Source organism: Zingiber officinale, chromosome 7A (genome assembly GCF_018446385.1).
Source record: "Zingiber officinale cultivar Zhangliang chromosome 7A, Zo_v1.1, whole genome shotgun sequence".
NCBI lineage: Eukaryota > Viridiplantae > Streptophyta > Magnoliopsida > Zingiberales > Zingiberaceae > Zingiber > Zingiber officinale.
Genome location: NC_055998.1, coordinates 81515304 through 81535047, shown reverse-complemented (window position 1 = coordinate 81535047; position 19744 = coordinate 81515304). Strand labels below are relative to the sequence as shown.

Below are 19744 nucleotides of genomic sequence, written 5' to 3'. Positions count from 1 at the left end.
CTTCCATTGTCGCTTAGGTCATATAAATGACAAACGCTTATCCCAACTCCATAAAGATGGTTTGCTCGACTCATTTGATTTTGAATCATATGAGACATGCGAGTCATGCCTACTGGGCAAGATGACCAAGACTCCCTTTAGTGGACATAGCGAAAGAGCGACTGACTTGTTAGGACTTATACACAGTGATGTATGTGGCCCTTTCAATGTCGCTATCAGAGGTGGTTATGGGTACTTCAGTACATTTACTGATGACTTCAGTAGATATGGTTATGTGTATCTGATGACACATAAGTGAGAATCCTTTGAAAAGTTCAAAGAATTTAAGAATGAACTACAAACCCAGCTTGGCAAGAGTATTAAGATACTTCGATCAGATTGAGGTGGTGAATACCTTAGCCATGAGTTTCGTGACTATCTAGCCGAGTGTGGGATTCTATCCCAACTCACTCCTCCTAGAACATCACAGTGGAATGGTGTATCCAAAAGGAGGAATCATACCCTATTAGATATGGTACGGTCTATGATGAGTCACACAGATATTCCTATATCTCTTTGGGGCTATGCTCTGGACACAGCAGCCTTCATACTCAATTGTGTTCCATCCAAGGTTGTGATAAAGACACCATATAGCATATGGACTGGGAGAGATGCCCAGGTATCTTTTATGAGGATTTGGGGTTGTGAGGCTTATGTTCGACGTCAAGTCTCAGATAAACTAGGACCCAAATCCGATAAGTGCTATTTTATAGAATATCCCAAGGAAATGAAGGGATATTACTTCTACATTCCCAGTCAACACAAATAGTTGTGACTAAGACTGGGATATTTCTATAAAGGGACTTTGTTTCTAGAAAAACTAGTGGGAGTACGTTCAATCTTGAAGAAGTTCAAGATATGGACCATAGCACTGAAGCCTTGATGGAAGTTGAACTGGAACCACAAAGTGTTATGGATGATGAGATTGTTCCACAAGGAGTTGAGGAACAACAACCAGTTCAAGTAGACATACCTCTTCGCAGGTCTGATAGGGTACGTCGTCAGCCTGAGAGATACTCATTTCTCTTGTCTGACCATGATGACGCTATGCTCGTTGAGAATGAGCCTACCTCCTATCAGGAGGCTGTGATGAGACCAGAATCTTAGAAGTGGCTAGAGGCCATGAGATCCGAGATGAAATCTATGTACACCAACCAAGTATGGACTTTGGTTGATCCACCTGAAGCGATAAAACCCATTGGGTGTAAGTGGGTCTTTAAAAGAAAGACTAACATGGATGGACTAATATATAAGGGTCGTCTGGTAGCTAAAGGTTTCAAATAAATTCATGGTATTGACTATGATGAAACCTTTTCTCCAGTAGCGATGTTTAAGTCCATTCGGATCATTCTTGCTATTGCAGCATACCACGATTATGAGATCTGGCAGATGGATGTCAAAACCGTGTTTCTGAATGGAAACTTGCTCGAGGATGTGTACATGACACAACTTGAGGGTTTTATAGATCCACAGCATACTGGCAGAGTATGCAAGCTGCATAAGTCCATTTATGGACTAAAGCAAGCTTCTCGGAGTTCGAATCTTTGATTCGATGATGCGATCAAACAGTTTGGTTTCATCAAGAATGAAGATGAACCCTGTGTTTACAAGAAGGTTGTTGAGAACATAGTTGTCTTCCTTGTATTGTATGTGGATGGCATACTACTCATTGCGAATGACATTCCTTTACTGCAGTCTGTCAAAACTTGGCTGGGGAATTGTTTCTCAATGAAGAACTTAGGTGAAGCAGCCTGCATTCTAGGCATAAAGATCTATAGAGATAGATCTAAGAGATTGCTTGGCCTAAGTCAGAGTACATACATTGACAAGATATTACTATGGTTTGCCATGCAGAAATCTAAGAAAGGATTTTTGTCGATGTCACATGGTGTGAGTCTTTCGAAGACTCAAAGTTCCTCTTCTAGAGAGGAGAGAGACTGCATGGATAAGATCCCTTATGCTTCACCCATAGGATCTATCAAGTACGCCATGCTATGTACTCGTCCTGATATTTTGTATGCTTTGAGCATGACGAGCATATACCAGTCAGATCCAGGTGAAGGTCACTAGATAGCGGTAAAGAAAATTCTTAAGTACTTGAGAAGGACTAAAGAATATTTCTTGATATATGGAGGCGATGATGAGCTAGCTGTAAAGGGTTATAGTGATGCCAACTTCCAAACTGGGTTTGTGTTTTGCTTGAATGGTGGTGCTGTGAGCTGGAAGAGTTCGAAGCAGGACACAGTTACTGATTTTACAACAGAGGCCGAGTCTATTGCTGCATCAGAAGCAGCAAAGGAGGCAGTTTGGATCCGCAAGTTCATTACTAAGCTTGGGGTGGTTCCTAGCATTGCAGATCCTATTGAGCTCTATTGTGACAACAATGGAGCAATTGCACAGGCTAAGGAACCTCGCTCACACCAACGGACCAAACACATACTACGGCACTTCCATCTCATTCGAGAGATCATCAATAGAGAAGATATGAAGATTTGCAGAGTACCCACAGAGGCTAACGTCGCTGATCTCTTGATCAAGGCTTTGGTACAGAGAAAGTATGATGGTCACACTAGGTCATTGGGTATTTGACCCTACACTGATTGGCACTAGTGCTAGTGGAATATTATTAGTTAGAGCCCTAAAGCCAATCATATGATGATTGTTGTATGGACTCGTTGTATCATATTAAAGTATATTTATAAATACATTTCATTATGCTTATTATACTTACTTGTATTGGTGCCAAATAACTAAGTATAATATCATTATTGAGTAGAGGGTTCTTATCTATACCAATCGATTGGTTGAATTGATAATGAGATGATATAGAGAACACTACTCTTAATCATTTCTAGCCAAGTATTAACATTCAGGGACAATGTTAATGCGATGAGACTAGCATGTAGGTCAACTCGATGACTTGATCTCACAAGTCATGGATATAGAGATATCAAGTTGACACATGGGTATGCATTGAAGAATGTATACTGAATGACCCGCCATGAGAAAGTATCATGGATCGTTATATGAGTGTCATATACTTTCTCATGTGACTATTAGTATGACTATCAGTCCTTGGACCTGAAGTTACCATGGTTCCCTACATAAGGAGTTATATACTTTTGCTTCGTCAAACGTCACCCGTAAGTGGGTGGACTATAAAGGCAATTACTGGTTATGTAACAAATTATGCAGAGGGATGTGAGTGATGTAGATGGAATCTATCCCTCCTATATGACGGGAGCGACATCATTATTCTTGATAGAGTGAGACCACTAAGTGCATGACCATGTCCAAATGAGTCAATATGAGATATTGAGCTCATTTGATTAGAGTGAGTCTACTTGGGGTTCAAGATTTAGATTGATTAGAGGATGACATGGTCTATGCCTCAAATTGATTAATCTAGATGTCAAGGATAGAAGGACATTAGCACATATTGTGAGAGTCACAATTAGTAGTCACAAAGGTGATGTTGGAAATATTCTTGTAACTTGGGTAGTAATGATGTGTTGCTAGATACCACTCATTACTTATGCTTCTAAATGTGTTTAGGAACATTGTCAACGTTACAAGAACCTATAGGGTCACACACAAAGGGAAATTAGATGGAGATTAGGTTCATTTGATGAACCAAGAGGATTAGGTTCTTATGATGAACCAAATTGGATTAAGAGTAATCCAAATTAGACTAATTGAGTTGGACTCAATGTGATTCATGTGTTCAATGAGTCTAATTTAGATTATGACTCATTGAATCAATTTAATTCAATGAATATAGATTTATTAAATCAAATGGTTAGATTTGATCAACCATGGGAGATAAGAGGTCATGTTTGACTTGACTTGAGAGGGAAGATGAAAGGTCAAGTTTGACTTGACCAAATGCCACTTCATTAGTCAAGTTTAACTTGACCAAAGCCACATGGCATGGGGTCGGCCAATGATGGTGTTCCACATCATCATGGCTACATTATGTGTGTGCCACCTCATGAAGAAAACCATGAGGCATGACTCTTGGTATCCCAAGAGTGGCCGACCACTTAAAAGGGAGAGGAGTTACATTTTTGGGTAATTCAAGGCAATTGATTTCATCTTCTTCTTCCTCCTCTCTTCTCTTCTCTCCCTCTCATCCTCCTTGGTTGAAACATCCAAGAGTGCTAGCACACTCTAGGTGTTTTTCTTCCATCTCTTGTCCCGTGTGGATACTTCTAGAGGTGTGTTCACTTGAACACACTAGAGATCCGAAGAACCTTGGACGAGCGGGATTTGCGAAGGGCTTCGCTTCAAAGGTATACTTCCTTTCATGTAGATCTAAGGTAGATCTAGGATTACAAACATGTACATGTAAAATTTTAAATATCTTCGCACAGATCCGATGGCAAGACTTCGGGGTTTCCGCAACGCAAAAAGCGATTTTTACGGCCCGAAAGTCCCAACAAGGCCAGTCGGGGACGTCACCAAGCTCGAAGCTCCATGGGCAGGGCCTTACAAGGTTGTGGAAAAGCTCCGCTCAAGTGCTTATTATCTGGAAGACGAGATGGGAAGACAGCTCTAACGACCATGGAGTGCAAATCATCTCCAACCCTATCGGGACGGATGAGAGGTGCACAAGTGTAGGGTGTATTCATATATTTTTGTACGTCCTCACTGAATGCAGGGTTAAAGTAAAAGATTTCTAAGCTATATGCCGAACGACACACCAAATCGTCGAGCGACAACGTTAAATGCAAGTCTTCACCAAATCATCGAGCGACGACGTTAAATGCGTGTCTCTACCAATGGTCGAGCGGCAACCTTAATCTCGAGTCTTCACCAAATCATTGGGCGGCGACGTTAAACGCGTGTCTCCACCAACGGTCGAGCGGCGACCTTAAACTCGAGTCATCACCAAATCGTCGAGCGGCGACATTAAACGCGTGTCTCCACCAACGATCGAGCGGCGACCTTAAACTCGAGTCTTCACCAAATCGTCGAGCAGCAACGTTAAACGCATGTCTCCACCAACGGTCGAGCGGGGACCTTAAACTCGAGTCTTCACCAAATCGTCGAGCGGCAACGTTAAATGCGTGTCTTCACTAACGGTCGAGCGGCGACCTTAAACCCGAGCTTGCTCTTACGTTCAAGCGGCTAGTCACAAACACGAGATCATGGGCATTCAATCAGAGGCAAGAAACTATTGGACCGCTGGGGTCGGCTAGAAGGGGGCTTAAATAGCTTGCAAAACAAAAGCACAACCCTTCTCGAACTTTTCTAAACTAACACTTGCAAAATATAAAAGCAGCAAATTAAAACAGAAAAGATTAGGCTCACGAGATTTGACTTGGTTACAACTGGGGAGGTTGTTAATCCAAGGAAAGTGTAGCACTAAATAGTCCTTCAGGTGGAGAAGCCTCTTACAACGATTAAGTGTAAAAAGAAAGAAGCTAAACTCTAAAGAAGCACACAAGTGTTGGAATTACAATTCTTGAGTTGATGTAAAGCTTCTGGACCAAGGCTGTATTTATAGCCTTGGTCGAGGTGCCCCGAGGGTTCCAGGAGCCCTGGAGGGATAATACTTTATCCCCAACGCAACGGATAGCGCTTGACATGATCTGGTCAAAAAGCCAACTCCGGGCGCTCGGAATGGTTCCGGGCGCCCGGATGGTCCGAGCGCCCGGAATAGTTTTGAGCACCCGGATGGTCCAGGCGGCCGGAATGGATCCGGGCCCTCTGCTCTGGTGTTGTTTGCCTAGATTCGAGTCTTCCACTTTGGCTCCACTTGCTTGGGTGATTTCAGTCAACCAAAATAAGGCTCACCCAAATCCCATTTCGGCCTTCTAGAGGGGGCTTCTGCTCCGGCTTCTCATCCCTCGGAATCGTCGTGTGCTTCCTTCTCGTCCGCTAGCGTACTCATCCGCAATCTTCGTCCCTCGATCACACCCCGTGTCGACCTTCTCGCTAGCTGTGTCTCTTGCTCCCCGAGTAATCTTTCGCTCCGACTTCTCGTCCCTCAGAACCACCGCACGCTTCCTTCTCGTCCATCGGTGTACTCTTCCGCAATGCCTCGTCCCTCGGACACACCGCGTGTCATCCTTCACGCTAACTGCGTCTTCCACTCGACTACCTGTGCTCCTAAGCTCCTGCACACTTAGACACAAGGTTAGAAACACACAGGACCTGACTTAACATGTTTATCACACCAAAACAACCTTAGGGTTCCAACAAACTCCCTCTTTTTGATGTGAGCAACCCAAGTTAAGCTAGGGTAAATAGATGTAAAAAAATAAACTAACTAATTTTATAATAAAGTGCAAAAAGATAGAAAATTTAAATTTTTGGTTTACTCCCTCTAGACTTATACTTTTTCTTCTCCCCCTTTGATCATATAAAAAATTGAGATTCAAAGAAAAACTCTAAGGGAAAAATTTGTAACTTTGAAAAAAATTTGCAATAATTTTCAAAAAAAAATGTTCTAAGTTAAAAGATTTCTAAGTAAAACTTTAAGTAAGAAAATTTTAAAAAATTCTAACTTAGGAAATTTTGCAAAAATGTTTTTGAAAAAAAAAATCTAAGTAAAAATTTAAGCAGAAATTTCAGAAGAACTTTTTAACTTATTTTTCTAAGTAAAAGTTTTACGCAAAAAAAATCTAAGTAAAAAAATATTTAAAAGACTTTTTAAAGCATTATTAAATTTCAACCTTAATGCTTTATTAGAAAGTTAATTAAACATTTTATTTCAATATTTTGGCTTCTAGGTCGTGGCGAAGCACTAGGCCTTCTTGGTTATTGGAGAAATAACCACTTCCTTAGACAAAGGCTTATAAAGAAATTCATTGTTTAATTTTCTTGCTAAAGCGCTAAATCTGATTAAAATTTAGATTAAGTAGGACTTAGGAACCCAATATAGGTTCCAGTCAACTGGATTAACTAAGAATTTTTTAGGGACATATTTCTTTGAAATGTTTCTAATTTATCCCTTATGATATCTAAAATACCAATTTAAATTGTTAAATTTTCTACCATTGGTATTAGATGAGCATGCATGATTTTTCAAGTTATTTACTTGTACTTTTAAATTATCATTTTCTAATTTAATTCTGTCAAATTCTTCTATTGGGCATGATTTAGCTAATATGGTTTTTAAATTCTTAATTTCTTTTTCTAATTTACAGCAATCCCTAATTAACAATTTAATGAACTTAAATAATTTATCGGGAGGAAGAGATCATGCCTGACTTACCTTATCGATCTCATTGTCCGTTTCTCCCCCTGAACTGCTGCTTTCTTCCGATGTGGATCCCCCTTCATCGATGCTCTCGATGGTCATTTCGGAAGAGCTTGACTCGCAGTCGTCGTCTTGATGACTTGCCATTAGTGCAAGTCCGGAGAAGGCTTCGACTTCTGACTCGGATGACGTATCATCCCACGTCACTTTTAAGGTCTTATGTTTTTGAACAGGCTTCTTCTATTTGTCCTTGTTCGTTAACTTGGGGTAATTGTCCTTGACGTTCCCTTCTTCGTTGTAGTGGTAGCAGTGGATGGTCCTTTTCTTTTTACCCTGCGGATGATTAGTTTTTCTAGACTTACAAAGATTCTTGAACCGTCTTACCATCATTACCATTTCCTTGTCATCAAGAGAAGACTCCGACTCAGGTTCGTCTCTCGATGCTATGAGGGTGACGTTGTTCTTGGGCTCCTTTGTACCTGCGCATCTTGATTCGTGCACTTCAAATATCGAGAATAACTCTTCTAAAGTATTTTTCTAAATCTTTAGAAATATAGAAGGCATCTACTAGTGATGCCCATTTCGTATTTCTAGAAAAAGAATTTAGGGCATACCTTAGCGAATCACGGTTACTTACCTTTTCTCTGAGATTCGAGAGTTTGGTGATGATTTCCTTAATTCTTGAGTGCAGATGTGCAATTATCTCGTCTTCCCCAAGTCACAGGCTGGTGAGTTGGTTACGGAGTAAATCTCGTTTTGCGAGCTTAGCTTCAGACGTTCCTTCGTGTAGCTCAAGGAACTTCTCCCAAAGTTCCTTCACGAAGTCGTAGTTAGCGATCCGGTTGACTTCTTGTGGCGGAAGAATGGTTAGTAGATGGTACTCTGCTTTGCCGTTTGCCACGTAGTCGACCTACTCCTTTTTCGTCCAGTGGTATTTCTCCTTACCTTCCGGTGATATAAAACAGAATTCCATAATTAACATTAAATCAAAATCAGTTTTAAAAAATACTTGCATTTGCTTTTTCCAGCTAGTGAATTTCCCTTCGAACTTCAGTGGGTAGATGCTTGGTCTGGCCATTAATTCGTTGCTTCGTTCGGTGGTTAGTCCTCCTGAAGCGCCTTGGCTCTGATACCACTTGTTGAATGCTGGGGCGAGCTAGAAAGGGGGTTGAATAGCCTACAAAACAAAAGCACAACCCTTCTTGAAATTTTCTAAACTAACACTTACAAAATATAAAAGCAGTAAATTAAAATATAAAATACGAGGCTCACAGAGATTTGACTTGGTTACAACCGAGGAGATTGTTAATCCAAGGAAAGTGTAGCACTAAATACTCCTTCAAGCAAAGAAGCCTCTTACAATGATTAAGTGCAAAAAGAAAGAAGCTAAACTCTAAAGAAGCACACGAGTGTTGGAATTACAATTCTTGAGTTGATGTAAAGCTTTTGGACCAAGGCTGTATTTATAGCCTTGGTCGGGGTGCCCCGAAGGGTTCCAAGCATCCTGGGGGATAAAACTTTATCCCCAACACAACGGATCGTGCTTGACGTGATCTGGTCAAAAAGCCAACTCTTCCGGGCGCCCGGATGGTCCAAGCGCCCGGAATAGATCCGAGCGCCCGGACCACTAAGTCAACCAAGTTGACTTTCTGGTCGGGGCCCTCTGCTCTGGTGTTGCTTGCATTGATCCGGGTCTTCCACTCTGGCTCTACTTGCTTGGGTGATTTCAGTCAACTAAAATAAGGCTCACCCGAACCTAATTTCAACCTTCTCGAGCGGGCTTCCGCTCCGGCTTCTCGTCCCTCGGAATCGTCGCGTGCTTCCTTCTCACCCGCCAGCATATGTTAGTTAGAGCCCTAGAGCCAATCATTTGATGATTGTTGTATGGACTCATTGTATCATATTTCTTATGTATATAAAGGCATTTATTTATGGTTATTATACTTACTTGTATTGGTGTCAAATAACTAAGTATAATAGCGTCCTTGAGTAGAACGTTCTGTTGGTGCGAGAAGCATCCGACGATCGAACCCAAGTTTTGATAATGGCAAAGGGTTCAAAGTTAAGTCTTGTTGTTATCTAACATGTTGCATGAGTGTTTCAGGAAAGTCCTAACTGCGGTTAGGCAGGTGAAAATCCTAGGGGGTGGTAACCCTAGGTCCTAGGGGGTGGTAACCCTAGGTGGAGAAAAGTCCTAGCTGCGGTTAGGCAAAGGGAAAACCCTAGGGGGCGGTAACCCTAGGTCATAGGGGGTAGAACCCTATGCGGAAAGTCTTGGCAAGTCGATGGCTTCAGGTAAAAGTCCTAGGGGGTGGTAACCCTAGGTGGAAAGTCCTGGTGTCGTGAACCAGGTGAAAGACTGGACTAGCCGGGAAGCGGATGTCCAGCAGAAAGTCCGGAAGCATCGAGTGCTGAGCAAAAGTCCAGTCGATCTGGAGGATCGCACTGGCAACAGGTAAATCTCCTGAGTGGAGTAGGTGAGGACGCGTTCCCCGTAGAGGGAACAGTAGGCGTCGGGTCGACATAGGGTTTTCGGTCAGAAATTCGAAGTCAGGCTCGGATAGTCCGGAGACTATCATTATCACTTCTATTATGCTTTATGTGCTAACTTTGTGCTGCAGGGTATATTTGGGATTAATGTATCTTGCAGGGACCAAAGTACAAAGATTAACCTCGGATGAACAGTGTCCAAGGCGCCTCCATGGAGCTTGGAGGCGCCTCGGTTGGCTATGAAGGCGCCTTGGAAGGCGCCTTGAAGACCTATGAAGGCGCCTTCAAGGTGATAAGCGTAGAATGGTCAGCGCTCATCTGCACGGTGGACTCGGAGCTATGGAGGCGCCTTCAGAGGCTTTCAAGGCGCCTTGGATGCCCTTTATAAGGGGTCTTCGAGCAGCAGTGAAGATCAACAATTGACAAGCTTTCCTTCTGCTGTGTGCTGCTCAAGAAACGACTCTAAGGTGTTGTTGCAGTCGCCGACGACCTGAAGCTTCAGTTATTATTTTGTTGTCGGTATTATTTCAATTCCAGTTGTACTTATTTCCTTGTACTCATTCACGATATTTTAGTTGTTACCCACGGAAAGCGATCAAGGATCGTGGGCCTTCGAGTAGGAGTCGATCTATGCTCCGAACGAAGTAAACGACTGTGTCTCTGTGTTTGTGTTTATTTACATTTCCGCTGCGTATTTTACTCCGATAGTTTTACGAATCGAACGAAATAGCCGCGAGCGCTATTCACCCCCCCCCCCTCTAGCGCTTTCTCGATCCAACACGTTCTTACCTATATCAAACGATTGGTTGAATCGATAGTGAGATGATATAGGGAACACTACTCTTAATCATTCCTAGTCAAGTATTAACATTCAGGGACAATGTTAATGCGACGAGACTAACATGTTGGTCAACTCGATGACTTGATCTCACAAGTCATGGATATAGAGATATCAAGTTGACACATGGGTATGCATTGGAGAATGTATACTGAATGACCAGCCATGAGAAAATATCATGGATCGTTATATGAGTGTCATATACTTTCTCATGTGGCTATTAGTATGACTATTAGTCCTTGGACCTGAAGTCACTATGGTTCCCTACATAAGGAGTTGCAAACTTTGGCTTCGTCAAACGTCACCCGTAACTGGGTGGACTATAAAGGCGATTACTGGGTATGTAACAAATTATGCGGAGAGATGTGAGTGATGTAGATGGGATCTATCCCTTCTATATAATGGGAGTGACATCATTATTCTTGATAGAGTGAGACCACTAAGTGAATGACCATGCCCAAGTGAGTCAATATGAGATATTGAGCTCATTTGATTTGAGTGAGTCTACTTGGAGTTCAAGATTTAGATTGATTAGAGGATGACACGGTATATGCCTCACATTGATCAATTTAGATGTCTAGGATAGAAGGACATTGTCACATATTATGAAGAGTCACAATTTGTAGTTACAAGGTGATGTTGGATCTCAACATTCTTGTAACTTGGGTAGTAATGATGTGTTGCTAGATATCGCTCATTACTTATGTTTCTAAATGGGTTTAGGAGCATTACCAACGTTACAAGAACCTATAGGGTCACACACAAAGGGCAATTAGATGGAGATTAGGTTCATGTGATGAACCAAGAGGATTAGGTTCATGTGATGAACCAAATTGGATTAAGAGTAATCCAAAGTAAACTAATTGAGTTGGACTCAATTTGATTCATGTGTTAAATGAGTCTAATTTGGACTTAGACTCATTGAGCCAATATAATTCAATGAATAGAGATTCATTAAATTAAAATTGACTTGAACCAATGGTTAGATTTAATCAACCATGGGAGAGAAGTGGTCAATTTTGACTTGACTTGAGAGGAAGATGAAAGGTCAAGTTTGACTTGACCATTGCCACCTAATTTGTGAGTTGGCATTAAGTGGACTAATGATGATGTGCCACATCATCAAGGCTAGCACATGTGTGTGCCACCTTATGAGGGAGATCAAGAGCCTTGACTCTTGATATCCCACGGAGGTTTAAAAGCTTTTTGAAGTGGTCGGCCACTTAACTCTTGTGTGAGTTTCATTTTGGTTTTGTAACCTCCTTCTTCTTCCTCCTCTCATCTTCTTCTCCCTCTCCTCCACCTTGGTCAAACCTTCAAAGGTGCTAGCACACCTTTTGTTTGATTTTTCTCCACCTAATCGTTCATGTGGATACGTATAGAGGAGTGCCCACTTGAACACTCTCGAGATCCGGCAAACTTGGACGAGCGAGATAAGCGAAGGGCTTCGCATTAAGGGTAATCTCTCTACCATGTAGATCTAGAGGAGATCTAGGTTTAGAAAATATGTACATGAAAATTTTTGTTTTATAACTTCGTACGGATCCGGTGGTATGGGATTTCGAGGTTTCCGCAACGTAAAAAGTGATTTTTACGGCTCGAAAATCCCAACAGCATGCTCATCCGCAGTCTTCCGCTCTGGCTTCTCGTCCCTCGGAACCACCGCACGCTTCCTTCTCGTCTGTCGGTGTACTCTTTCACAGCGCCTCATCCCTCGGACGCACCGCGTGCCATCCTTCTCGCTAGCTGCGTCTTTCGCTCGACTACCTGTGCTCCTAAGCTCCTGCACACTTAGACATAAGGTTAAAAACACACAGGAGCTAACTTAACTTGTTGATCACACCAAAACAACCTTGGGGTTCCAACAAAAATGCTGTAAAGGGAAATGCTTCACCGAACGGGCGCACATATATTAAGACTTTAAAATTTTCAAAATTACAATCGTAAGCTAAAGATAAGAGCTTCGTCGAATGGGCGAGCTTACATTAAGACCGCAGAAATTTTCAACGCTCAACCTCACTCAAGGTTATCCAGAGCGTCGTCGGGTAGTGACTCAGTCATCTTATCCCGACTAATAATGTTGTCCTTCAAGGTCACGAGAAGGTGGCCTCCTGCCTTGAGCTGCTTGATCGTCTCGTCTATCGCGAAGTTATAGAGCCGAAGATAACGGGTGATGACTTTATCATTGAACACCTTCGAGTGGATTTAGTTCTATTTCATTATTGTAAATCGACTTGACTCGGCGTCCTGATAAATCTTCAATGCCTCTCGGGAGCCTTCCAGTTCAGTCTTCACCTTCCCCAGCTCATCGTGGGCCAACTTCAGTGGCACGTCCTTATCAGAGAGCTGGCCCTGGAGCTCAGTTTCTCAGGCCGACTGGGACGCTCGCTCGATCGCCATAAAATCCTCAACCTTCTTGAGCTTGTTGGCGAGGTCTCAAGCCTCCTTGTTCTTTAGCTTCAGGTCCTCGATGACCCGGTTCTTCCTAGCGATGGTCGACTCTATCTTTTTGTCAAAGGTGCTGATCCGTTTGTTGAGTCGGCCCAGCATCTCCTCCTAGCCAGAGGTTTTAGCCCGTTTGGCCTCAAGGAGCTTGGTCGTCTTCTCCAGGTCGGCCTTCAACTTGGCCACCTCCGTTGGATTGGCGATGGGTTGGCTGCTTGAGGCTCTCAGTTTCATTAGCTCATCCTCCAAATATGCGAGCCTATGGCACATGGCCAGGCTCTCCACCCAATACTACAAGCAGTGAAAGGGGTAAGAGTCGATCGGAGGAAGGATAATTACAATAAGAGCTAACCCAGTTGTCATTTAGGTATGGCTGTTGGCGAGCGCACCCGGGGGCATCACCGCCGCTCGGGCTTCTTCCCAGACTTGAGCGAGCGAGCCCCGAATGATGATTTGATGCTCAAGAGTGCGCGATTGGATGCTCGGCTCGCTGTACTCCTTCGTTGGCAAATGAAGGATCGTCCTGACTGATCGTCAGTCACCCGGGGTCGAGTGGGCCAAGGCTCTTGGGTTGGCCGGCCGGGACACAGACGCCGGGAGGATGGTCGATCGTAGAACCCTCGATGGTTGTGAGGATGGCGGCATGGAGACCAGAGGCTCTGTGACAATAGGCTCCTGCGACAGCTCGGCCACCGAAGGCGTCCAGTCGGAAGATATCCCGGTCGTGATCTCAAGAACTGCGGGGAGATTCGAGGTTCCGACCTCAACCCTTTCAGCAGACCCCACCGTTGAAGCAGCAGAGCGCGGAGATTTTGCTCGGCGCCTCTTGCGCCTTAACAGGGGCTCGTCCAAAGAGCCTAAGCTCTCTGCTCGGGCGACAGGCACCCGTGCGGATGGTTGCCTCGAGCCACCAGCAACCTTGACACTGGGTGCTCGGCTAGCTTCCCCTACACTCGCAGGGGCGGGAGTCACTGCGCTCTCATCTTGAGAGTCGACCGGCTGTAGGCCGCAGCTCGCTAATTCTTCAGTAGCAATCGCCTCAATCGCGACATCCTGAAGCTTCGCAAAGCTAACCATCCGAGCACGCAACATGACTTCGGCTGCAAAAGAAGTAGAAAAATCAGTTAGAATCAAAGGAAAAACATACATGTAACCTCTTACCTAAGCTGGTCGCGAGCCCAGTGTGGATAGAGCTCAGGCCAAAGATACACAGCACACCCTCAAGCAGCAACTTGTGGATGTCATACTTCCTGCAGGCCAGCATGGATGCGGCATAAAGGTAGTCCAAGTGGCTCTTGTATTTCTTTAGATCGGGTTGAGCTGGTAAGCCAACTTGCCAGCGGGTCCGGAAGTTTGGCCACTCTGGAAGACGTATAAAAAAGAAGTATTCCTTTCAATGTTTGTTGGAAGTCGACATTTTGTCAAAGAAAACCAATCCAACCCGAGACTGAAATAGATAGGTCCCCAGTTCGAATTGTTTGGGGGTAATAGAAGTAGTGGAAAACTTGAGGAGTCAAAGGGATGTCGTGCAGCCGAAACAACACGATGATGTCGCATAGAAGGCGAAAGGAGTTTGACACGAGTTGTGGAAGGAGAACGCAGAAATAATTACATACTTCGACAATGAAGGGATGAGTAGGGAAGAAGAGCCCGGCCATAAAATGATCCTTGAACAAACAGATGGTGCCGGTTGGCAGATCATTTGGCCGATCGGAAGGCGAAGCTAAAATGAGCTTGTGATCGGGGGGAATCTCAAAAGCGTTCTTGAGGCTTTCAGCCTCGGCCTCATCGAACCTGGTCTCTATGGTGGTGTACCAAAGCCCAGGACTGGCGTGCGACGATTGTGGGGAACTCGCCATTGTCAAAACAGATGGAGAAGTTCAAAGAAAAGAAGGGCGAACGAAAAGCACATACAACTGGAAGACCGGGAGCGAAAAGAAAGGCTAAGGATCTAGGATGAACAAGAAAGGAAGGAAAGCTTATTGGAGAAGAAGAAGTTGCCGGAGAGGGGGCGTAGAAAGTGACCAGAAGGTCGCACAGGAACAGATCGTCGGCAGCTCTCGAGGAAGACGCAAATGTGGAGGAGAAGTCGGTGCTGTAAGGTTATAAACCTATGGCTCGGCCGATAGAGACAGTCCAATCTAGGGCGCTAGATCCGATGACAAGATCGAGCTGTCGATTTTGAACCGCCAAAGCGTCAAATCGTCGTCCGTCACGTCAGGCGTGCGGCATGCGAGGGCGCTGCACATGGCGCTCTACCATAAGTTAGCATTTAATGAAGGTATAAAAAGCATTCGGCCTTAATGCACTAGGATCCGCACGATTCCCGAGACATTAGGGTGGCATCATCCCCAACCACGTTCGTCTACAAAAACCAGGAAAAATTCATTCCAAGTCCAAATGCTCATCTTGCCAATCGGCCCAAAGGGTCAGACCTACGGTCAGTTGACAGTCTTCAGTAGACCGGTCGGCAAGGAGCGGCCACACAACAAGCTGAAGTCAGAGGAGGATCTACATCCAAGCGGAAGAACCGTTTCAGAGACAAACTGTCCAGTCAGTCGGACTTGCAGCCTCCTACGACTAGACTTGAGGGGGAGGCATGTGTGATGCGGTGATGAGGGGCCCACCCCGCAGAGGGTCACAACCACGGTGTAGGTCAAAATCAAGGTTGACCAACGCCCTATATCCTCGACCATTCGGGCAGCCCACTCACCTGACTGGGATAAAGGAGACCCGATCCGACATTAGTACAGCTCGGGAACACACCGAGCATCCAACACTCACATAAGCAAGTATTCACAAAGGCGCGCCAAGCGGCAACCCCATTCGGCCTTACACTAAACCTTGAAATCAGCGGAGCGGAGTGACGACCGAGCAAACTACATTCAAACACATCGATATTTTGGCCAAGCAGCTTCCCGGCTCAGTCAGGGAGTAGATCCGTCAGCAAATCACTAATCCCGTTTAACACATCAGCAGAACAAAGGATAGTGGAATGCTGGTCAAGCTGCTCTTCTGCTCGACCCAGTAACATACAAAAGGAGTATCTATCGATAACCTTTTGGGAGGCATTGCCGCTGACAGACGTTATGGTCGGCGGCATGTTCAGGCAGAGGATCGTACAGCGGAAGCTTCTACTATAATGTCTGAAATATGCTCGGCTTGTTAAGGTATTGTATCAGAGACATTTTCCTAATATATCTTTTTATGAAAATCATGGAGAAGCGTGCATGGCTTGGGAGGTGTGTGAGCGCTACAGGAGCCCTATATAAAGGGGGTCCAAACTTCAGCGGAGATATGCAAGAATCCACTGTTGCTGCTACTGTTCGTTGCTTTGCTTTGCTTCCACACATCACCGGTGACTGACTTGAGCGTCGGAGGGCCAACGCCAGGGACACCTTCCCTGGCTCGGCACTGATGTAGTTGTGATTGCAGGGTCGTATGGAGTCAGCACATGGTTAACCGGAGTATCACATTTCCAATTTTCATCGTCTCAACTTTCGGATAGGATCAAATCGTATATATGAAATCTTCTTATTCCCAAAAGAAAATTTGCAGGCGGTGGTGGAAAACCTATCAGCCAACGATGTGATGGTGATCTTGGACAATCATATCAGGACACCGGGGTGGTGCTATAATCGAGACGACGGCAATGGCTTCTTCTAGGACAAGTTCTTCGATCCGGATTTGTTGATTCAAGGCCTGACAAACATGGCGGCTCTGTTCAAAGGGCAAAGGAATGTCGTCGTCATGAGCCTGAGGAACGAACTCAGAGGGGAGAGATAGAACGTCGACGACTGGTACAAGTGAGTCTCTCGATCGATGTTGTTATAAAGGAGAACTCTGACGAATTCATGGATGTGCCTTTGTTCCTGCAGGTACATGCAATTGGGGGCAGAGGTGGTGCACGCTGCCAACGGCGACGTGCTCGTCATACTTTCAGGTCTCAAATTCGACAGCGACCTCAGCTTCCTGGTAGACCGGGAGGTCAACATCAGCTTCCCCTTCGCTAACAAGCTCATCTTCGAGTTTCACTGGTACGGTTCACCGCGGAAATGTTGTAAAAAGGAATTATGGGAGATGATCCTATCGGGAATCTGAGAAGACAGACCTGCCGAGGTGTCATGCCTGGAAGGTTGACCGCATCCCCATGACCCGGTGGTGAGCTGTCTTCTACGTTGACCAAGTCGTCAGAAGTCCTCTGGTCAACTGTACCTATATCCAGCGACCAGGTTGCCCCGGTCTCTGGTACCCCGATGCTCGAGGCGGATCCCGCAGATATATAAGCAGTCAAATAATAACATAACAATGAAATAAGCATAGGGTGAGTACGGTGATGTACCCTGGCCCCGGGGGGCGCCCTCGGATGGCTTGGTGAGCTGATTGCGGTGCTGATCGAGTCATCATGCCCTGACGGGTAGATGGGTGTGAGCCAGCTGAGGAGCTAGATCTGAGAGTGACGGCATGGAATCCGATGCAACATGGATCTAGAAGGCGGCCTGTAGGCCGAGACATGGTAATGACACCTAGGCGAGAATATCACAACGGCTCGCAAGCCAACATACAACACGCAGTCCGGATACGGCACATAGGCCGGATAATACCAATATCTCAACGGCTCGATGGCTAGAACACAACACACAAAGCATAATATACAAATCATGGAGGTTGTGGGTCGACCGGTGGTGGAAGTGGCAGCGGCGAGAGGCGCTGGTGGATGCTGGAGGCTGCATAGGCGGCCGCCGAAGGCGGCGATGCCGCCTGCGAACTACGGGAGGGGGAGGCAACAGCGGCCTACCGGAGGCACTAGCGGCTGCCAGAGGAGGCATCGGTGTCTGCTAGGGGCGGCGACACGCACTGGCGGTGGAGCCCGCCGGCTGTGGCGCGTGGGGGCGGTTGCAGCGCTTGGGGGCAGCTGCAATGCGCTAGAAGAGGCAACGACGGCGTCAAGCAGACTGAAGGAGGCGGGGCGTCAAGCAGGCCGAAGGTGGAGGGGCGGCAGAAGTGTGCTGCGACGAGAAGAGGGGGAGTGACGATCGGCGTCCTCGCGAGGGTGGCATCGACATGACTGGCAGAGGCAGCAGTCGGAGCCGTATGCCGGCGAGGGGAGAAGGCGGTGGAGAACCCCTACACGAAGCCTCTTTCTCCTCCATCTCCTAGCGGCGGCCCCCCGAATCACAAGCCAAGCCCCCCCCCCCCCCTTCCGACGCTGTGACTACAGTGCCCCTTCTTAACCCCCAACCCTACTCCTCCCTAATGACTAAAATGCCCCTCCCTCATCCCCTAATTACTCCCATGCCCCTCACTATATCCGGATCACAAGCCTCCCCTTCAAGTCTAGTCGAAGGAGGTGCGAGTCCTACTGACTGGACAGTCTATCGCAGAGGCTGAATCACTCTCAATATCGAAGTTAAATCGTTGCAACCCTCGTATAATGCCTCACGAGCGGTCGCTATAGTAATGGTGTCTTATGAGATGGTAATCATGTCGAGCGGACCAAGTCGACAACCGAACTGATGCTAAGCGAGCGACACAACATTAAGCGAGCGGCGAGTAAGATGATAGTAGACCGAGCAACATGCGGGAGTAGACCGAGCGGACGAGCGATGCCGAGCAGGCGACCTCGTAGATGTCGACCAATAGATTGCAAAATGCTGACCGGACCATCTAGAAAATGTCAAGAGCTCGACCCAAGTAGTTTAAGTGTGTGGCCAAACGGACGGCTGAACGATACCGGTCGGGCGACTACGAGAGTTCTGAGCGAGCGACCCCGAGATTGTCGAGCACACGACCGCGAAGGTGTTGACTGAACGATCGGAAGGATGTCGATCGGAAGAATAGACGATCAGGCGGCTGTCAAAGCGCCGACCGAGCGACGAAAGACATGGTCGAACTGCTGCCAGGCAAACTATAGGACGAACGCCAAGTGCGTGCCTGGACAAATATCGAGCAAGAGGTAAAGCAGCACTGGGTAGGAGTGGAACCCGAAAACCGAGTGGGAGCATAGCCCGTGAAATCAAATGTGCACAAAGACGAAAGTCGTGAGCCCAATGGGCGCATCGCACGTGGACTGAACTGGAGCGTAGCCCGTGAATCGAAGGCGCATGGAAGCAAAAGTCACGAGCTGAACGGGCACGACGTACGTGAACTAAATTGGAATGTAGACTGTGAATCGAAGGCGCGTGGAAGCGAAAGTCATGAGCCGAACGGGCGCATTGCCTATATTCTGGTCCGAAACCAGTAGACATACTCTTTGTTCATGACCATCGGAGATAACTCGACCCCGAATGGGGGAGATAAGAAATAATTGAAGCTGATCCGAGACCAGTGAAGATCACTCGACCTCGAACGGGGGAGATGAAATAATTGATTAGCCGATCTGAGACTAGTAATAATCGCTCAACAGCGAACGGGGGAGATGAAATAACTGAAGCTGGTCTGAGACCAGTGAAGACCACTCGACCCCGAATGGGGGAGATGAAATAACTGATAAGCTGGTCCGAGACTAGTAATAATCTCTCATCCCTGAATGGAGGAGATGAAATAACTGAAGATGATCCGAGACCAGTGACGATCGCTCGATCCCGAACGGGGGAGATAAAATATCTAATAAGCTCGACCCCGAATGGGGGGGATAGCTGCTCTAATAAGCTCGACCCCGAACGGGGGAGAAAGAATATCCGATGAGCTGGCCCGTGAAGGCGGGGGTTTAACGTCGCCGCTCG

The 19744-nt window shown here is 45.9% G+C and overlaps 1 pseudogene; it reads left to right on the top strand.

The window, feature by feature from the left end:
• LOC121999474 overlaps nucleotides 1-17120 on the top strand; it is a 77327-nt pseudogene extending 60207 nt beyond the window's left edge.
• Nucleotides 17121-19744: the final 2624 nt, after the last annotated feature.